The sequence below is a fragment of the Solanum pennellii genome, chromosome 9, assembly GCF_001406875.1.
Source record: "Solanum pennellii chromosome 9, SPENNV200".
NCBI lineage: Eukaryota > Viridiplantae > Streptophyta > Magnoliopsida > Solanales > Solanaceae > Solanum > Solanum pennellii.
The window spans coordinates 12,123,464-12,140,718 of NC_028645.1; positions in this window are offsets into that span (position 1 = coordinate 12,123,464).

A 17,255-nucleotide genomic window follows, 5' to 3' on the forward strand; every position below is an offset into this window, starting at 1 on the left:
AGCTTACGACGGCTCGTCGTGGATGTGACGGCACGTCCTGCAGGTCCGTCACCGATTACAGAGAGTCGATTTTCAGTACCCAATTTCAGAATTTCTAAGTATGCTGAAACGAGACATCTGTGACGGGCCGTCGTGCCTATGACGGTCCGTCGTGATGTCCGTAATCTTAGCCAGTTTTTCCAGAAATAAATCTGCTGCTCAAAACGACTAAACAGGTCGTTACACTTTTAAATATTGTATTTATTGAAATTGTTGAAATATGTGGTTTACAATTACATTTACAATGCAACTAAAGTGTTCTGGGTGTAAGGATCACTAGAAATAGGGGCGAGATTGGTTCAGAAATAGTGGGGAAAGTAAGAGGGCTTTTTTGGTTACAAAACTAAGATTCAATCATGATTTAGAAGTTGAAATTCCTAAATTATTTCACATATAGACAATGGGGTACTTTAGGAACAGTAATATGCAGAATTGTTTTGGATTCTTGGGCCAAGGGGTGTCATTGATGCACCACTTCACATTCTGGGATGATGAAGGTCGTTATGGCACCCTTGCATCGTGCTACGGTGGTAGGCTGCTATAACTGATAGGTTGTCACTGTACAACCCCCCCCCCCACACACACACACCTACCTTCACATTATAGAACATGCAGAACTACAATAGCGCACCCCAACGCAATAACACCTACAGGTGCACTATAGTGCGAGCGGGTGAATTTGGCAACCTCCAATCTAGTCTAAATATTGGATTTTTCTATTACACACCCCTTTTAGTATGTGTTGAGAGTTCTACTTCATACTTCTCATGTTGAAGATAATTTAATGGACATAATTGTCGGACTAGACTTCCCCTATGAGATATTTATCGACATAACTAACCACGAGAGGTCGAACAAAATCTAGCGGATGGGATTTTTTTCGAAGTGAGTGTAATGGTCGAGCCCGCTAGTGATATTGTTTGGTTTGAGCTTAGGCCCACGCAGATTTAAAATGTGTCACTAATTGGTAATGAGTATTTACTTATAAACCCAACATCTCTCATATGTTTTTTTGATATAGGACAATAATATTAAGTTAGAGTGTCACATATACCCCTCTGGGAAATTAGCATCCTCGCTAAGGTTTTCCTTCATCTGATGTGATTTACCTTGATTCTGCATTGAGGTTTAGCCTGTCTTACTAGGATTTTCCTAAACTCAGTTGAACTTTGGCCCACATCGACAAGGCTAACACAAAGGTGACTCTAATACCAAGTTTATTATGGCCCTATTCTATACCCTAGTTAAGACAATGTACCTCGGACTATGAATGATACCGATCTATCCTTTAAAATATCAGGCATATTATATGCACTATATTGGAAACTAAAACATATGCTTAATAAACCATTCAATGAACTCCATGAGAGTACATTACTATTGCCTGAATAAAACATCAACTACTTTAGAATGAAAATATAAGTCTATCGGGACGTAACCCTATCTACCTTAATACAAAGATAACATAAGAAAAAAAGTTGCCAGTCTGAAACAATGAAGTCCCCAAATGAGAAGCGCTCACAAAAACATAACTGAGAGTGTTGTACCCTCACTCACCACGAATTTGGGCGTGAATATCATAATCAACATTATTAAAATATGTAACACATAGATATATATACGTCCATTGTGAAATGTACTAAGTAAGTATAAGAAGAAACTAGCTAAATAATTTAAAGAATTACGAACAAGGTAGTGAAATAAGTTTTCCAAGATCATATGTTTGATCTTGGAAATATTCTTTTACTATTTGTTCATGATTCTTTAAATGATTTAGCTAGTGCTCTCCCTTACTTTCGTTGTACATTCAGCTTATTGATGCATACATTTCTCTATGTTTCATCCTTTTATGATGTAGATTCTGATATCATCGTAGCGAGTAAGGTTGCAGCACTTCCAGATAGCTTTTAGTTAGCTCTTCTCATTTGGAGACTCTATTGTTTAAGACTGTCAATATTTTTATGTTGTCTTTATTTTTAGGTATTTGAGGGCCATGTCCTGGAAGACTTATATTTTCATTATAAAGTAATAAAGATTTTTTCAGACTAGTAATGTAGTATCACAAAGTTTATTGAATTCTTTATTAAGCATATGTTTCGATTTTACAATAGTGTATATGTTATATTTGATATGTCAAGTGTTATCCCGGGATGATCCGTGGTCTTAGGTACTGTGTCTCAACTTTGGAATAGATTTATATAGGAAAATACCTGGTATCAGGGCCACTCTTGTGTTATCGTTGTTGATATGGGTCAAAATTCGATTGAGTTTAAAGAAAATCACGGTAAGGCACGAAAAACCCAAATATTGAGTCTAGGAAAATTCTATACGGTGAGGCAAACCTCTGTGAGGATTATAAGTCTACATAGAGGTCTATGTGACACCTCACCTTAAGATTATACCACGTCGGTAAAACATAAGATAGATTTGGGTTTTATAAGTAAGCATGCCTTATCAATCAGGGACACATGTTAAAATCGTCTGGGTCTATACCCAAAGTGGGTAGAGGTGTTACTAATGGTAGTATAGTCACTCATGTGTTTATGCAACTGATAAGATTGGGAAACCTTAGTGCTGAGTGTAGGTGAATCCCATATGGTGGGGAAAATCTCATCAATGACGTTCAGTCCATATAGATGGGGTTCATGTGACACCTCAATTTAAGATTATAAGTCCAACATCAGCAGAACATAAGAGAGATATTGGATAGATATGTAAGAATACATTACCAATTAGTGATACTTTTTAAATTAGTGAAAGCCTACTCCCAAAGCGGACAATATTACTAGTTGTGTAGGCCATTACGATAGGTTTTCAAGATGAGAGGAGCAACGAAACATATTAGTATTTCCTATAACCATATTTAGGAGTTCAATTGGAGTCCTTTGGTGATGGTTCATCCCTTTTTTTAGGTCGGGCGGGTAAGGGATTTTATGTGATCCTCCCTAATATTCTATAGGATTCTCCCAACCCCATTATCCGCATAGGAGTGAACGTCCCCCTAGATGCCCGGTCTATAAATGAAGCATTGGGGTGCCAAAGATCTCTAGTGCAGCCTATGATGTGAATCTAAGGGAGATTCATATGACATGGTTATAAAATACAATGGTAGAAGAGAAGTCATGTGGGAGAAATTTTTCTGTCTTTAAAGTGCTTTACCAACCACTACTATTCGCCCAATGATTGAAGGTGGCTATCACTGGTTCACTGCAGTAGATTACTAATAACACTTGAAACCACAAGTAAATTAAATTGAGTCATTGCATAAGATTATCAACATAATATCATTTCACATTCTTTCTTATGTTTTCTTTTACATGCATTGCACAAGTGATATTATACATTTACATACATACATAACTTGGAAAATGGATAATTATCACTTACAAAAGGTAACCTTCTAAACACTCTGTAATCATCCTACACTCTTCAACCATAACTTACCTTCCCAAGACAACAAACAACCTTATCATAGAACAACCTCAAATTTCTTATTGTCATTATCGACCTAACCACCTTAGGCACGGGCCTAACCGTTCAACTTAGAGCACAAAATCCTATGCATGAAGACACTGAACATACATAACATATGATGTAGGTAAATATAGGTTTAAATTCTTATCTTAAACAAAAAAAAAAAACTACTCTATCTAGGCGTCAAGCATCTATTGATGAACCATTACTATGAGATTTTGGCTCCAAGAGAGAAAAATGTGACGAACAAGGATTGAAATTCCTTGGGTTTTCACCTCTCTTGTTGTAACTCTCCCCTCTATTGCTCTCATGCCCTGGGTGCTTACATAGGGGTTTTTGAATAAGTCCATATCATTTTTGTTCTTCTAAAGTGGGAGGAAAATAAAATAAATCACATTAGTTATGGTATGATTTCACACAGTCCACTATAATTGTCGTGCAAGCCCTATAGTGGTGAGGCCATAGTGGAATTCTTATCCATATGGTAGGTCAACATAAGCCTTATCAATATAGTGGTGACACCATAGTGGAATTCCATGTGTGCTCAATTTTTTTAATGTTGCATCGTGTTTCCAGAATTTTGGGATTTCGCATGAGATTTCTTTTGATAATTACAAATTGGGTCAGAAAATCTCAATAGTAGCAAAAAATTAATAAATTCAGAAAAATGTAACACTCCATACAAAAGAATCAAGAAGATAGACTATACGAGTTCTAATTAAATTTTCACAGTTCACAAGTACCAAATAACAATTAGATATATAAGTATCGATAAGAACCCTAGAGGAGATCACAATTAAGATAAAATAGTAGCAAACTTTTGAATTCTGAAGCTATATTTTTGTTGGTTATCAGTATCTCGTACCTGGTGGGAGCATAAAGGTTTTAAAAAAAAGGACGAAATCAGGACTTGAAGGTTGTTAGTAGTGTATTTGATATGTGATCCCATTTCTTTCTCCACAAATGAAATCTATATAAAAGGTTTGTGCAGTCCCATAAATCACATAAGCAAAATAAGGAAAATTGAGTTAACTTTTTAATACATAGGTCTACGATTTGAATGGAGATTATGGAATTCAACCCATTAAATATAAGACTCGAGAAATTATTTATGATTCACATATATTTATTAGAATAATAACATAACAACATAATAAGATTGAATTTTCGTTTCACTACTAGTCTACAATTAAGATACAAGGATCTGTGAAATCGTTGAATAATGTGCAACTTATACAAGGTAATAGAGCTTAAAATATATTTATTTCTATAAATATATCACTTGGCGTAAATAGAAATTTGGATGAAGAAAGGAAACCTACCTCATCAGTATCTTTTCTTTCTAGCATCTCACAGCCTTACAAATTGATTTAAGAAGATGCCGACTACATGTCACAGTCGATGTCATCTTGAAGTTCGTATGAAGTGGAGCTTTATATAATGGAGTTTATGTCAATATGAGACAGGAGAAGTTGAGATTTCACAATTATGGTGAGCGACTGATCAAAGATCAAGCCACGGTGGCCAAATCGATATGAAAACTTTGAGAACATGATACTTTTCCTTTCCAGTGTCACTACCATTTTAGTATTTGCTGTCTTTTTAGCTACTTTTATATTGTCTTTATTTAGCCCCATCTGTTGTTGGATTGGGCATATACTTCATTTTGATTTTACTACTATAGCTTATGGGCCTCATTGTTCAATTATGTAAAAAGTAATTAAAGGAGTGTTGTTACAGTCTTCAATCTTAAGGGGACAAGAATTAGTTCAATATTTTTACCTTCTCTAATTTATTAAAAAATTCTTACTTACACCTCTTCCAACTATTTATTTTAATAAAAATTAATATTTACTATAAGAACTACGATAACATGATTGTCTTCTTAATGTTTTTGGATCTTAGTGCAGATATATTATTTCGGGTGAAAAATTATAGGAAAAAGGTATGATGGTTGTCGTACTTATTTATCCCATCTTGCAAGATTGGGGTACCTTAAAGTTCAATTAATTAAGTAGAGGTGTGTTGTTAATACTTATAAATTGTTCTAGGACGAAACTAATAATTCTTATCTAGTTCAGGTGTGTTTTCAACACATCCCTCGAATATATTTCAAGAGATTACAAGAGTTTAAAATCACTTTCTGTGTCATGTGGCAAATCGAGAGTGTATTTAAGTTAATTTAGTTAACTATATGGATATTTTAAAGGCCACCAATAGTCCTAGGATAAAACTAATAATACATGTCAAGTCTAGGGGGTTTCGCAATACTTCTCTAAGTATCTATATACACTCCTCGATACGTAATCCCTTATATCACATTGCTTCTTACTACCATTCTTTACCTTTTCTTTGAAATTTTTTTAATTTCTTTTGTATATTTTATTACGACCTTAACCATTGTAACAAACAGCAACACCGAGTCCCTCTGAGGCGAAGCTGAAATTAAAATCTAGCTTATGAAATATCTAGGAAAAGATAGGGAAATATAACAAAACAATTCAAAGTCATAAAACAAATCATAAAATCAAAGTAACTCTAAACAAACATCTCCCAAATATGAACCATCACAAAACACAATGAAATCCTTACATTCAAAAAACAATGATATGATAGAAGATGTATTCAAGAATGTGTTAGGATTTTTAAATATGTCCTCACACTTGTAAGACCATACAAATGGTACCTCCTTCTATGTCAATCTTTTCAAATGAGTGGCAACTGAAGCAAAAGATTTGAAAAATCTGTGATAATTGCTAGCCAGACCCACAAAGCTCCTAAGCGCAGTCATAGAGCTAGGCGAGACCCGACTCGCTTTATCATACTTTTGGGGATCCTCCATCACCCTTTTTTGTGAGACTATATGCACTAAGAACGCAATAGAAGTTAAACAAAATTTGCACTTCGACAATTTGACATATGATTGTTGTTTCCCCAAAATATCTAGAACAATGTGAAGATGTTTTTCGAACTGATGTTTACCATTGGAGTAGATCAAATTACTGTTATAATATAATCACAAAGGGATCTGGAAATGACTTGAAGATACCATTCATCGAACTCATGAAAGTCGCATGTGCGTTGGTTAATCAAAATGTTATCAAGAACTCATAATGCCCATATTGAGTTATGAAAGATATTTAAGGCATATCCTCGGACCTTATTTCAATTTATGGTACCTGACCTCATGTCAATCTTTGAAAATGTTGAAGAACCTTGCAATTAGCAAAAAGATCATATATACGAGGTAATTAATACATATTTTTTATGGTAACTGCTAAATGTGATTTACTTTTTTAAGATCACTTTTTGAATTCTTCGAAGTACAAAACCATTTTTTAGAAAAATACTTAGAAAGAGTCTTCGCTTAATATTTCAATGAAACTAAAGAAAACTTAATTTAAAAAGACTAACAGATAAAGTTTTTTTAAAAATTAGAGAATTAAAAGGTTCACATTTCCACTATGAGAATGTGTTAACACTAAAAGTATCCGCTAACATGCGGTATTCCGATGAATAATCCATTTGTTTAATTTTAAAAAAATGAAAGATATTTGTTTAAGAGGTACCAATAGAATCTATAGGTCACAAAAGTTGGTCCTCACTATTTTGTTGAATAGTTTAACATTTCATTTTTCATGTACGCTTCAAATTATGTTAGTACCAACCAAGTCAAGAATTTTTTAAAAATATATATAATTTTTAAGAAGTATCAGATACATAAATAATTGCCTACATATTTTATCGTGTTGCACGTGTGACGCCCCTGGACCTTGTTCCGTAATTGGATGGTTCAATTATTTCAATTGAATGGCAAGATCAGCATCCACTTTCACTTTGGCAAAACTTGGTCTAGACTTAACATCAGACTCCTTGTTAATGGTTAATTAGGTTTTGATCGGTGAAACAATTCATAAAGTGCTGACGAGTTGTAAAAATGTCATGGAAGACTCAACAGATGAATCCATATAGAAATGAGTGTTGTTTCCTTATTTGGCCTAAATCCTTCGTCCATCTTTGTAATCGCATGGTAGTACCCAAAATCATAAAAAAATCATATCAAGTATATATTTTTGAAATTGTCTTCATCAAAGAAATTTATAAAGATATGCTTAGAATCAAAACGCCAAATTTTAACCATACCTCTAATAGAGAATCTGCCTCCAAATTCTCTTTGAACTTCTTCGATGGTGCCTCTACCATGTAAAAATTTACCAATAATGGTTAATCTACAAACATTGGCAAGCACTTTTTCTTCATCCATAGTGAAGAAAAAAAATAGGATTTCCTTTGAGGAGCTCCGTGGTCAGAATTTTAGCACGGAATTTGTCATAATAGGTTTGCAATAAGTGTCCTAGATGTGGATTATGTACCCTTTGTCAGTTCACACACTATATTATCCATGGTAGTTGGCGAATTGTTGAGGTACATCATATTCTGTCACGACCCAAGGGTACCCCCTAGACGTAGCATGGTGTACTTGACCCCGAAGAGGTCTCATACAGTCTCTAAGCATATCATAACATAAAGTATTCGAACAATTAGAGTACAAACGAATTTAAGTCCAAAAGTGTTTATAAAGGAAAAGCGGAAGTCTAACTTGTCTAAATTAACCATATATTACAACTGATGAGTCAAAATAGGGTCACAACCCCATCAACATAATCTGACATTGAAAGTACTAAAAGAAACTCAAAGTAAATGTCACGTCCTCAAATGATTAGGAATCACCACTAGCAAGGAGAATAGTCGAATTCAAGTTTGAACCAAATGATCACCTACTTCTGTAACAACCCTAAAAATGAATAGGATAAATACTTAAGATGATTTATTTATTATTTAAAATCTGAAATTTTAAGGGCATTATGGTCCTTTTACTAAGCTAATTAAATCAGGTTTTTATTTAAATTAATAAGGAGTCCTAGTTTGACTAATTCCCAAACTAAAACTCCTATTATTTTACTACTCTCTCTCACGATCTCTCTCACGTTTCATCCTTCTCTCCCTCAAGTTAGTTCTGCCAAAAACAACAAAGAACAGAAGTAATATCAAGGGTTCTTCACACTTGAAGAACTCACATGAAATTTTAAGAAAAATAAAGTAACCAAAACGTTAAGGCAAAGAGAAGTTGTCCGTCGAGTGGTGTGGACGTTGAGGAAGCTTGGACTGATTTTGGAGAGGGTTTTGGGCAGCAACTTCACGTTCGAACAAGAAAATTAAGGTATGGGTTTCCTTCCTCTAGGTTCCTTTCCCAAGAGACCCCTTAAGATTCAGCTCCCAATGATTCGTAGGTTGGGTATGGTTGCTGGTAGATTTAGGTATGTGTGATGTTCTTGTGTTGAATGTGAATATGTTTATGTACGTGAAATCATGAAAATGACAATCAATGTGTGTTTGAAGTTATGTGCAAATGTGTGCAGGTTTGTGAATGTGGCAAGGGCCTCGGCTTGATGCTGAAAAAAAATTGATAAGGTTGTAGTTGTTGTTTTGTGTGCATAAATCCATGAAAAATCGTGATGTTTATTTAAGGAAATGTGGCTGATTGAGTGATAATCTTTTAGCCAAATAAACTCATGAAAAATACGCCTGAAGATGTGTTAAAATGGTATATGAATACACCCTATGAATCAAGTGAAAACATTGATAAAAATGAATCAAAAATGACCAAAATTTCCAGCAAATATGCAAGGTTAAATTAGACTAAAGTTTAATAATGAAAATCTGGAAATTTAACACATTTTAAAGAGGTGAGGCCACCAGGATTCGAACCTGTGATCTCACCTTTTGGCTACTGGAATTCGCAAGAAAAGGAGACCAAAATGGGGCTGGGGGGAATCGAACTTGGGCCACTGATTTGGGAAAGGAGAGGAAAATGATTTAATTAAATAAGTGGGAGGCGTGGGAATCGAACCCACGACCTCCAGGCAGCGAGTAAAAGAAGAGAAAAATAAAGGAAAGAAAATGTGAGGCGTGGATAGCGAACCCATGACCTCAGGGTTGGAGAGGAGAATCGCAAAATTAAATAAGAAAATAAAGTGAGGTTGTGGGGGCTCGATCCCACAACCTCACTGCCAAGGCGTCTAGTTAAGAAATCTTTAATAAAAAATAAAGATAGGAAGCTGTGGGGGTTCGAACCCACAACCTCACAGCCTAGAAAAATTAAAACTAAAATAAAGAGGCTGTGGGGGTTCGAACCCACAACCTCCCAATATACAGCGAAAATAGAGAATAAAATGAAAGTGGTTGTGGGGGTTTGATCCCACAACCTATTGGTTAGGGCGACAAGGGGCCATGTGATGTTAATAAAAAATAAAAAGGTGTTGTGGTGGTTCAAACCCGCTACCCTTCGGCCAAATTAAAACAAGTAGAAAATTAATAGTATAATGTTAATGTTGGGGTTCAATATTGAGTCCCAATATCATGGAGATTAAAAATAAAATCAATGAAAAATGTAAATGCTATCCAAGTGAATCGAACTTGGATTTTCTTTCCCAAACTTCCGTATTGATACCTAAGTCATACGTGAACAAAATATCCAAGAATAATGCCACCTATTTAGATCGAAATCAAGATCTTGGCATATATACAAGATACATAAGTTTTGTACTACATAATCTTAGGAATGTATGAATCAATTAAGGAACTATGAATGAAGCCTCATGGCTTGTATGTATAGACTCATAAATCTAGCATACACTCAAAAGTAAGCGAACCTAAGATGTAGAATGATGAACCCTAGAAGGGTTAAGTATGAGTGTAAGATACACTGAATGTCCAGGTGCATTGGCATAAGATGAGATGAACAATGAAATGAGGAAATGAACAATGAAATGATAAAACCCTAGAAGGGTTAAGTAAGGGTGTGAAACACACTAAATTGGCCAAGTGCATTGGCATATGATGAAATGAACATTCACGTATTAAGAGGTGAGTAACTATGAAAAGCAAAGGTGCTAATGATAAGGAATGTGGTGACAATATGATATGAGGCTAATGTAAAGATGAGAGCAATCTCAAATTATCCTAAGTAAATGTTACCAAAGCGTACTCACCGATGAGACTGTAAAGTTAATGAAGAGACCAGTCTCTATGAACACTCTAATGAAAGTATTGAGCTTAACACTCTTAATACTAAATATGAGATGAGAAATCATCTAATGAGCTATGATGTCCTCATACTAGAAGCCAGCTTCCATGACGGATGAGGTGAATGAAATGGAACTTTATACTGATCACCGATAGGCTAGCTATGAGCGGTGATGCCTCCTTTTGGGAAGAGCGGAGGTTCACGTAAATCTCATGAGATGAGACTGTACGGCTTGCCAGGTATGGGTCTCCTTACATATCCTAGTCTTTGAACCTATACATCCAATATAGGGATCTAGCATGTTATGGGTCACTTTGGCCTGTGATTCCACCTCTTTTAGGTGTGGGGGAGACACTGGATTTCATGATTCTCACATGATCTATGTCGTTTAAAGTTAAAGTTCCCAATGAACGAATGAGGCGAGCCTCAAATGATGCACATAATGAAATGAATGATACCAAATGTGTTAGGATAGGATAATCAAAAAGTGAGTTAAATTCAAGTAATGACATTAGGTCATTATTGGTCATTGCACAACGAACCTAATGAATGTCTTAACATACATACTAGGTATAGCTGGTGTTTACACTGGCCAGTGAATGAAATGAAATGGAGTACGTATGAATGAACGAAGAAGACTCTGTGTTTGCTAATGAAGACTCCCTAGTTGCGGTCCCATCTGTTGAGCCCTCATTTATGGGATGTCTTGATGTTAAGTCCATGATTCCAAGGTCTCATCTCATATGAATGAATGATATTAAAGAAGTTATGTGCTACATGCAAAATGTGATGTATGTTGTATGATATGTGCTATGCGTAAATGGTATGTGCTGTGTAAAAATGTGAAAAGAACGATGATGTATGTTATTCTCATGGAATAACTTTCCTATTCCAAAACTGGAAAGCTTACAGACTTTCTTAATCCAAAGTTGGAAACCTTCCAAATCTCAAATTGGCAAGTCCACTACTTGACTTCCAAAAATCATGTTGTTAGGAAAGAGCTATTATTTCTCATGCATGTCCTTGGTGTGTGCTTTCATATACCCATACTTAGTACAAGTGTGTACTAACCCTATACAAACTCTACTATTTTAGGTGCAGGCGCATGTGGACAATAGAGCTACAGGATCTTCGCTGCAGTTATACGGACGTTCAGCATTCATCCAGCTTTGGTAGGTCCTCATGCTTTCGAGGATGCCGCTGTTTTATATTCTAGCTTAGTTTTAGAGTTGAGTTAGTGGAGCATGTTCCACTAGCGTTTCTTTCCTGTTTTTATTCAGACTATGTATTGGTGCCATTTTGGCAGTTACACACTTAATAAGAATTAAACTATTTCTTTCAATTTCTTATTTCTTAATGTTAGATAATTGATGGTGAACATTTACGTATTAATGAGAATGTTTTTATAAGTATGTTAAGAAACAAAAAATTCCAAATTTTCCGCTAAAATTATTCTATATAAAGTAAGAATGACGTAAGTAGGCTTGTGTGCGAACTTTGAGAGGTCAACGACGTCGGTCTCGTTTGGGGTCTAGATTCTGGTCGTGACAAAGTTGGTATCAGAGCGCTAGGTTAAATTCCGAGGAATATAAGTTCACATCAACCACATTAAGTAGTTTCTAAGTCATGGTAGTGAAGTGCACCACTATCCTGGATTAAAGAGTGCATAATGCGTAGGAAAATTTCCCTTCTGCTGATCTTATCGTGCTTTTCCTTATGTTTGAGTTCTTGGTGTTATGAGCGTGTCTAACATCAATCGTTGTTGTTTTTCAAAGAATGGACACTTGGAGAGCTAAGGGTTAGAGGAGGGGAGGAGCAGCTGCTACGGGGAAATAAAAATCCACCCCAGGCTCCAGCTGAAGGAGTGGTCATGCAAGTTAACCCAGCTTGGTTGACTGATGCTAAGGTGAGGGCATCTCTGGCTCAGATGGCATAGGCCATTATGATGCAGGCTCAGGCTATGACTGTCCAAGTCAACCGGCAGGATGTTCAGAGAGAAAAACCACTGATTCGCAGCATGGCTGAGAGGGTGTGAGACTTCACGAGGATGAACCCTCCTATTTTCACAGGGTCTAAGACATCAGAGGATCCTCAGGAGTTTGTGGATGAAGTACATAAGATTATGGGGGCTATGGGGGCCACAAATACTAAAAAGGCTGAGCTAGTTTCCTGTCAGCTCAAGGATGTTGCACAGACTTGGTGCAAGATGTGGCAATATAGCCATGTTTTGGGTGGACTGCCAGTCACTTTGGAGCTGTTAAAGGCATCATTTCTGGAGAGGTTCTTCCCCAGAGAGATGAGGGAATCCAAGGTTGAGGAGTTCATCAACCTTAAACAAGGCTCTATGACGGTCAGGGAGTATTCCCTGAAGTTTGTTAAGCTATTAAGGTAGCAAGAATGAGGAGAGTACTTAGCTTTTTAAAATTATCCAGGTATGCTACTTCCCTGGTTTCGAACAACAGGGATGAGATGAGCAGATTCCTCACGGGAATCAATGGAGACCTGGAGGAGTGTCGGTCTACGATGCTCCGTGATAATATGGACCTTTCCAGGTTAATGGTGCATGTCCAGTAGGTAGAGGACAGTCGCAAGAAGAGAGGTGTTCGTGATGTTAGGAGGCCTAGGCCTCAAGATTAGGCAGGTCCCAGCCATGGAGGCCACAGAAACAATTTTGGCGTCCGTGAGCAGCGCAGGTTCAAGAAGAGGCAACAGAGTTCTGGGAATTCTAACTCTCAGAGGAGTACAGCACCTAAAGGAGGCAAACCTAAACCCAAGAGGGGCAATGGAGGTGAGATACAGCGTCCTAAGAAGAAATGTGTGAAGTGTGGCCGAGCTCAGAGTGGAGAGTGCATACAGGGCACTAATGCCTGTTTCGGTTGTGGTAAGAGTGGGCACATGATCAGAGAGTGTCCACAGAATAGAGGTCAGGCTGGAGGTAATGCTCAGCCTAGGCCTAATCCATAGAGTGAAGAAGCAGCCGAGCCTCCCAAGAGGAACAGATTCTATGCCCTGAAGGGCATGGAGGAGCAGGTTAAGTCCGCTGATGTGGTCACAGGTATGCTGCAAGTATTCTCAACTTCTGTTTATGCTTTACTTGATCCAGGGTCTACGCTTTCCTTTGTGACTCCTGTGCTCGCTCTTACTTTTTAAATACTACCTGAAGTTCTGCATGATCCTATAGTGGTCAGTACGCCTTAGGAGAAAGTGTAAAAACTGACAGAGTATACAAGGACTACCCAATAGTTGTATGTGGTAAGACTATGTGTGCGGACTTGGTTGAACTACCCATGCATGATTTTGATGTTATTCTTAGCATGGAATGGCTTCACAGTTGTTATGCTTGCTTGGACTGTCGTAGTAGAGTGGTGAGATTTCGCTTCCCTAATGAAGAAGAGTTAGTCTGGGAAGGGTACAATTCGAGTCGTCCTAATCCCTTGATTTCAAATCTTAAGGACAATAAAATGATGTCCAAGGGGTTACTGTGTCATCTTGTGAGTGTTAATGATTTAGATCATGACATTCCTTCCATAGACTCAGTGTCTGTAGTGAATGAGTTCCTAGATGTGTTTCCTGAAGATTTGCCTGGAGTCCCTCCCCTTCGAGAGATTTACTTTGGTATCGACTTAGAACTCGATATTAAACCAATCTCAATTCTTCCTCATAGAATGGCTCCAGCAGAACTCAAAGAGTTGAAGTTGCAGTTAAAAGATCTCACTGATAAGGGTTTCATTCAGCTGAGCATATCCCCTTGGGGCGCTCCAGTGTTTTTTGTGAAAAAGAAGGATGGAAACCTTAGAATGTGTATCGATTATCGGCAGCTCAACAAAGTCACTATAAAGAATAAGTATCCATATCCCAAAATAGATGATTTGTTCGATCTGCTCCAAGGGTCTAGTTTTTTCTCTAAGATTGATCTTCGTTCAGGGTACCATCAGTTTAGGGTTAGGTATGGAGATATCCCAAAGACATCCTTTCGTACCCAGTATGGTCACTATGAGTTTCTAGTCATGTCATTTGGTCTCACGAATGCACCTGCTACATTTATGGATCTCATGAATAGAGTCTTCCGTGAATACCTTGACTCTTTCGTCATAGTATTCATTGATGACATTCTCATCTACTCTAAGACCAACGAAGAGAATGAACAGCATTTGAGACTAACCTTGCAGGTACTTAAACGGCATCAGTTGTATGCCAAATTCAGCAAGTGTGAATTCTGGCTGAGATCAGTGACCTTCCTGGGTCATGTTGTGTCGGACCAAGGTGTGGAGGTGGACCCCAGGAAGACTGAAGTTGTTAAGAAATGGCCAAAGCCCCTTACTCCCACTGACATCCGTAACTTTCTGGGATTGGCAGGTTACTACCGCAGGTTTATGGAGGGCTTTTCTTCCATTGTTGCCCCATTGACAGCTTTGACGAAGAAGAAAGCCAAGTTTTAATGGACGGAGACTTGTGAGAAGAGTTTCCAGGAGCTCAAGGACAGACTCACTTCAGCCCCGGTGCTTACTCTGCCTAAGTATGGTGAGAATTACACTATCTATTGTGATGCATCTAAAGTTGGTTTGGCTTGTGTTCTTATGCAGGTTGGTAAGGTGATAGACTATGCTTCCAGACAGCTCCAGGTTCATGAGAAGAATTATCCCACTCATGACCTAGAGTTGGCAGCTGTGGTGTTTGCACTGAAGCTGTAGAGGCATTATATGTATGGAGTGCATGTGGATGTGTTCACAGATCATAAGAGTCTCCAGTACGTATTCACACAGAGGGAGTTGAATCTACGTCAGCGGAGATGGTTGGAGCTGTTGAAGGATTATGACATGAATGTGCACTACCATTCAGGTAAGGCTAATGTTGTGGCTGATGTTTGAGAAGGATGAGCATGGGGAGTACAGCCCATGTTGAGGAAGAGAAAAAGGAGTTGGCAAAAGAGGTACACAGACTGGCCAGACTGGGTGTGCGATTGGTTGACTTTACTAGTGGGGGTGTTTCAGTTCATCCTAGTTCTGAATCATCCTTGGTAGTTGAAGTCAAGAAGGGTCAGCATCTTGATCCTGTGTTGATGGAGCTTAAGGACTCAGTGTTGTTAAAAATGAATGAGTCTTCTCTTTGGGAGGTGATGGCATACTTAGATACCAGGACAGGCTGTGTGTACCAGATGTGGATGATTTACGGACCAGGATTGTGGCAGAGGCCCATGGTTCCAGATATTCCATACATCCAAGTTCCACCAAAATGTATCATGAACTTAAGCAGATCTATTGGTGGGATGGCATGAAGAAGGACATTGCAGAATATGTGGCTAAGTGTCCTAATTGTCAGCAGGTTAAGGCAGAGCATCTTAAGCCTGGTGGTCTGACTCAGATTATTGAGTTACGAGTTGAAAGTGGGAGTCCTTTAATATGGACTTCGTGGTTGGTCTTCCGAGGACTAGGAGGCAGCATGACTCCATATGGGTTATTGTGGACATATTGACTAAGTCTGCTCACTTTATTCCTGTGAAGTCTACATACAGAGCAGAGGATTATGCAAGACTTATATTGATGATATTGTGAGGTGACATGGAATTTCTTTGTCTATCATTTCAGATAGAGGAGCTTAGTTTACTTCACATTTCTGGAGATCTTTCCAGAAAAGCTTGGGCACGCAGGTGAAGCTTAGTACTGCCTTTCATCCTCAGACTGATGAGTAGGCAGAGCGCACCATTCAGACATTGGAGGACATCTTGAGAGCGTGTGTGATTGACTTCAGAGGTAGCTGGGATGACCATCTGCCTTTGATAGATCTCGTATAATAATAGTTATCACTCCAGCATTGGATGGCACCGTTTGAGGCATTGTATGGTAGAAGGTGTAGATCTCCAGTTGGGTGGTTCGAGGTTGGAGCGTCATCCATTTAGGGTCCAGAGATCATTCATGAGGCCTTAGATAAGGTTAGAGTGATTAGGGACAGGTTGGCTACTGCTTACAGTCGACAGAAGTCATATGCAGACAACAGAAAGCGTCCCTTAGAATTTGAGGTTGGTGACCAGGTTTACTTAAATATATCACCTATGAAAGGAGTGATGAGATTTGGTAGAAAAGGGAAGTTGACTCCGAAGTATGTTGGGACAAATGAGATCCTACAGCGTGTGGGTGAAGTGTCCTATGAGTTAGCATTGCCTGCGGAGCTAGCTTATGTCCATCCACTCTTTCATATCTCTATGTTGAAGAAGTGCCTAGGTGATCCAGCATCGATTCTACCTGTGGAAGGTTTGGGGGTTGATGAAGACTTGTCTTATGAGGAGGTACTTGTTGAGATCTTAGGCAGACAGGGCAAGCGGCTGAGGAACAAGGAGATTGCCACAGTGAAGGTATTGTGGAGAAATCATCTTGTTGAGGGTGCTACGTGGGAGGCTGAGGCCGACATGAGATCCCGCTACCTTCATCTTTTCAGCTCTTGAGGTTAGCTTTCCTAGTCCTAAGGCTATGTTTCCTTATCTCTCCATATTTTGTTGCTATTGCTTGATTGTGCATAGTGATTATGTTATGATATGATTAGCATTACGATGTGTAGTGGTAGTGTCATTCGAGGAGAATGTTCCTAAGGGGGGGATAATGTAACAACCCTAATAATGAATAGGATAAATACTTAAGGTGATTTATTTATTATTTAAAAT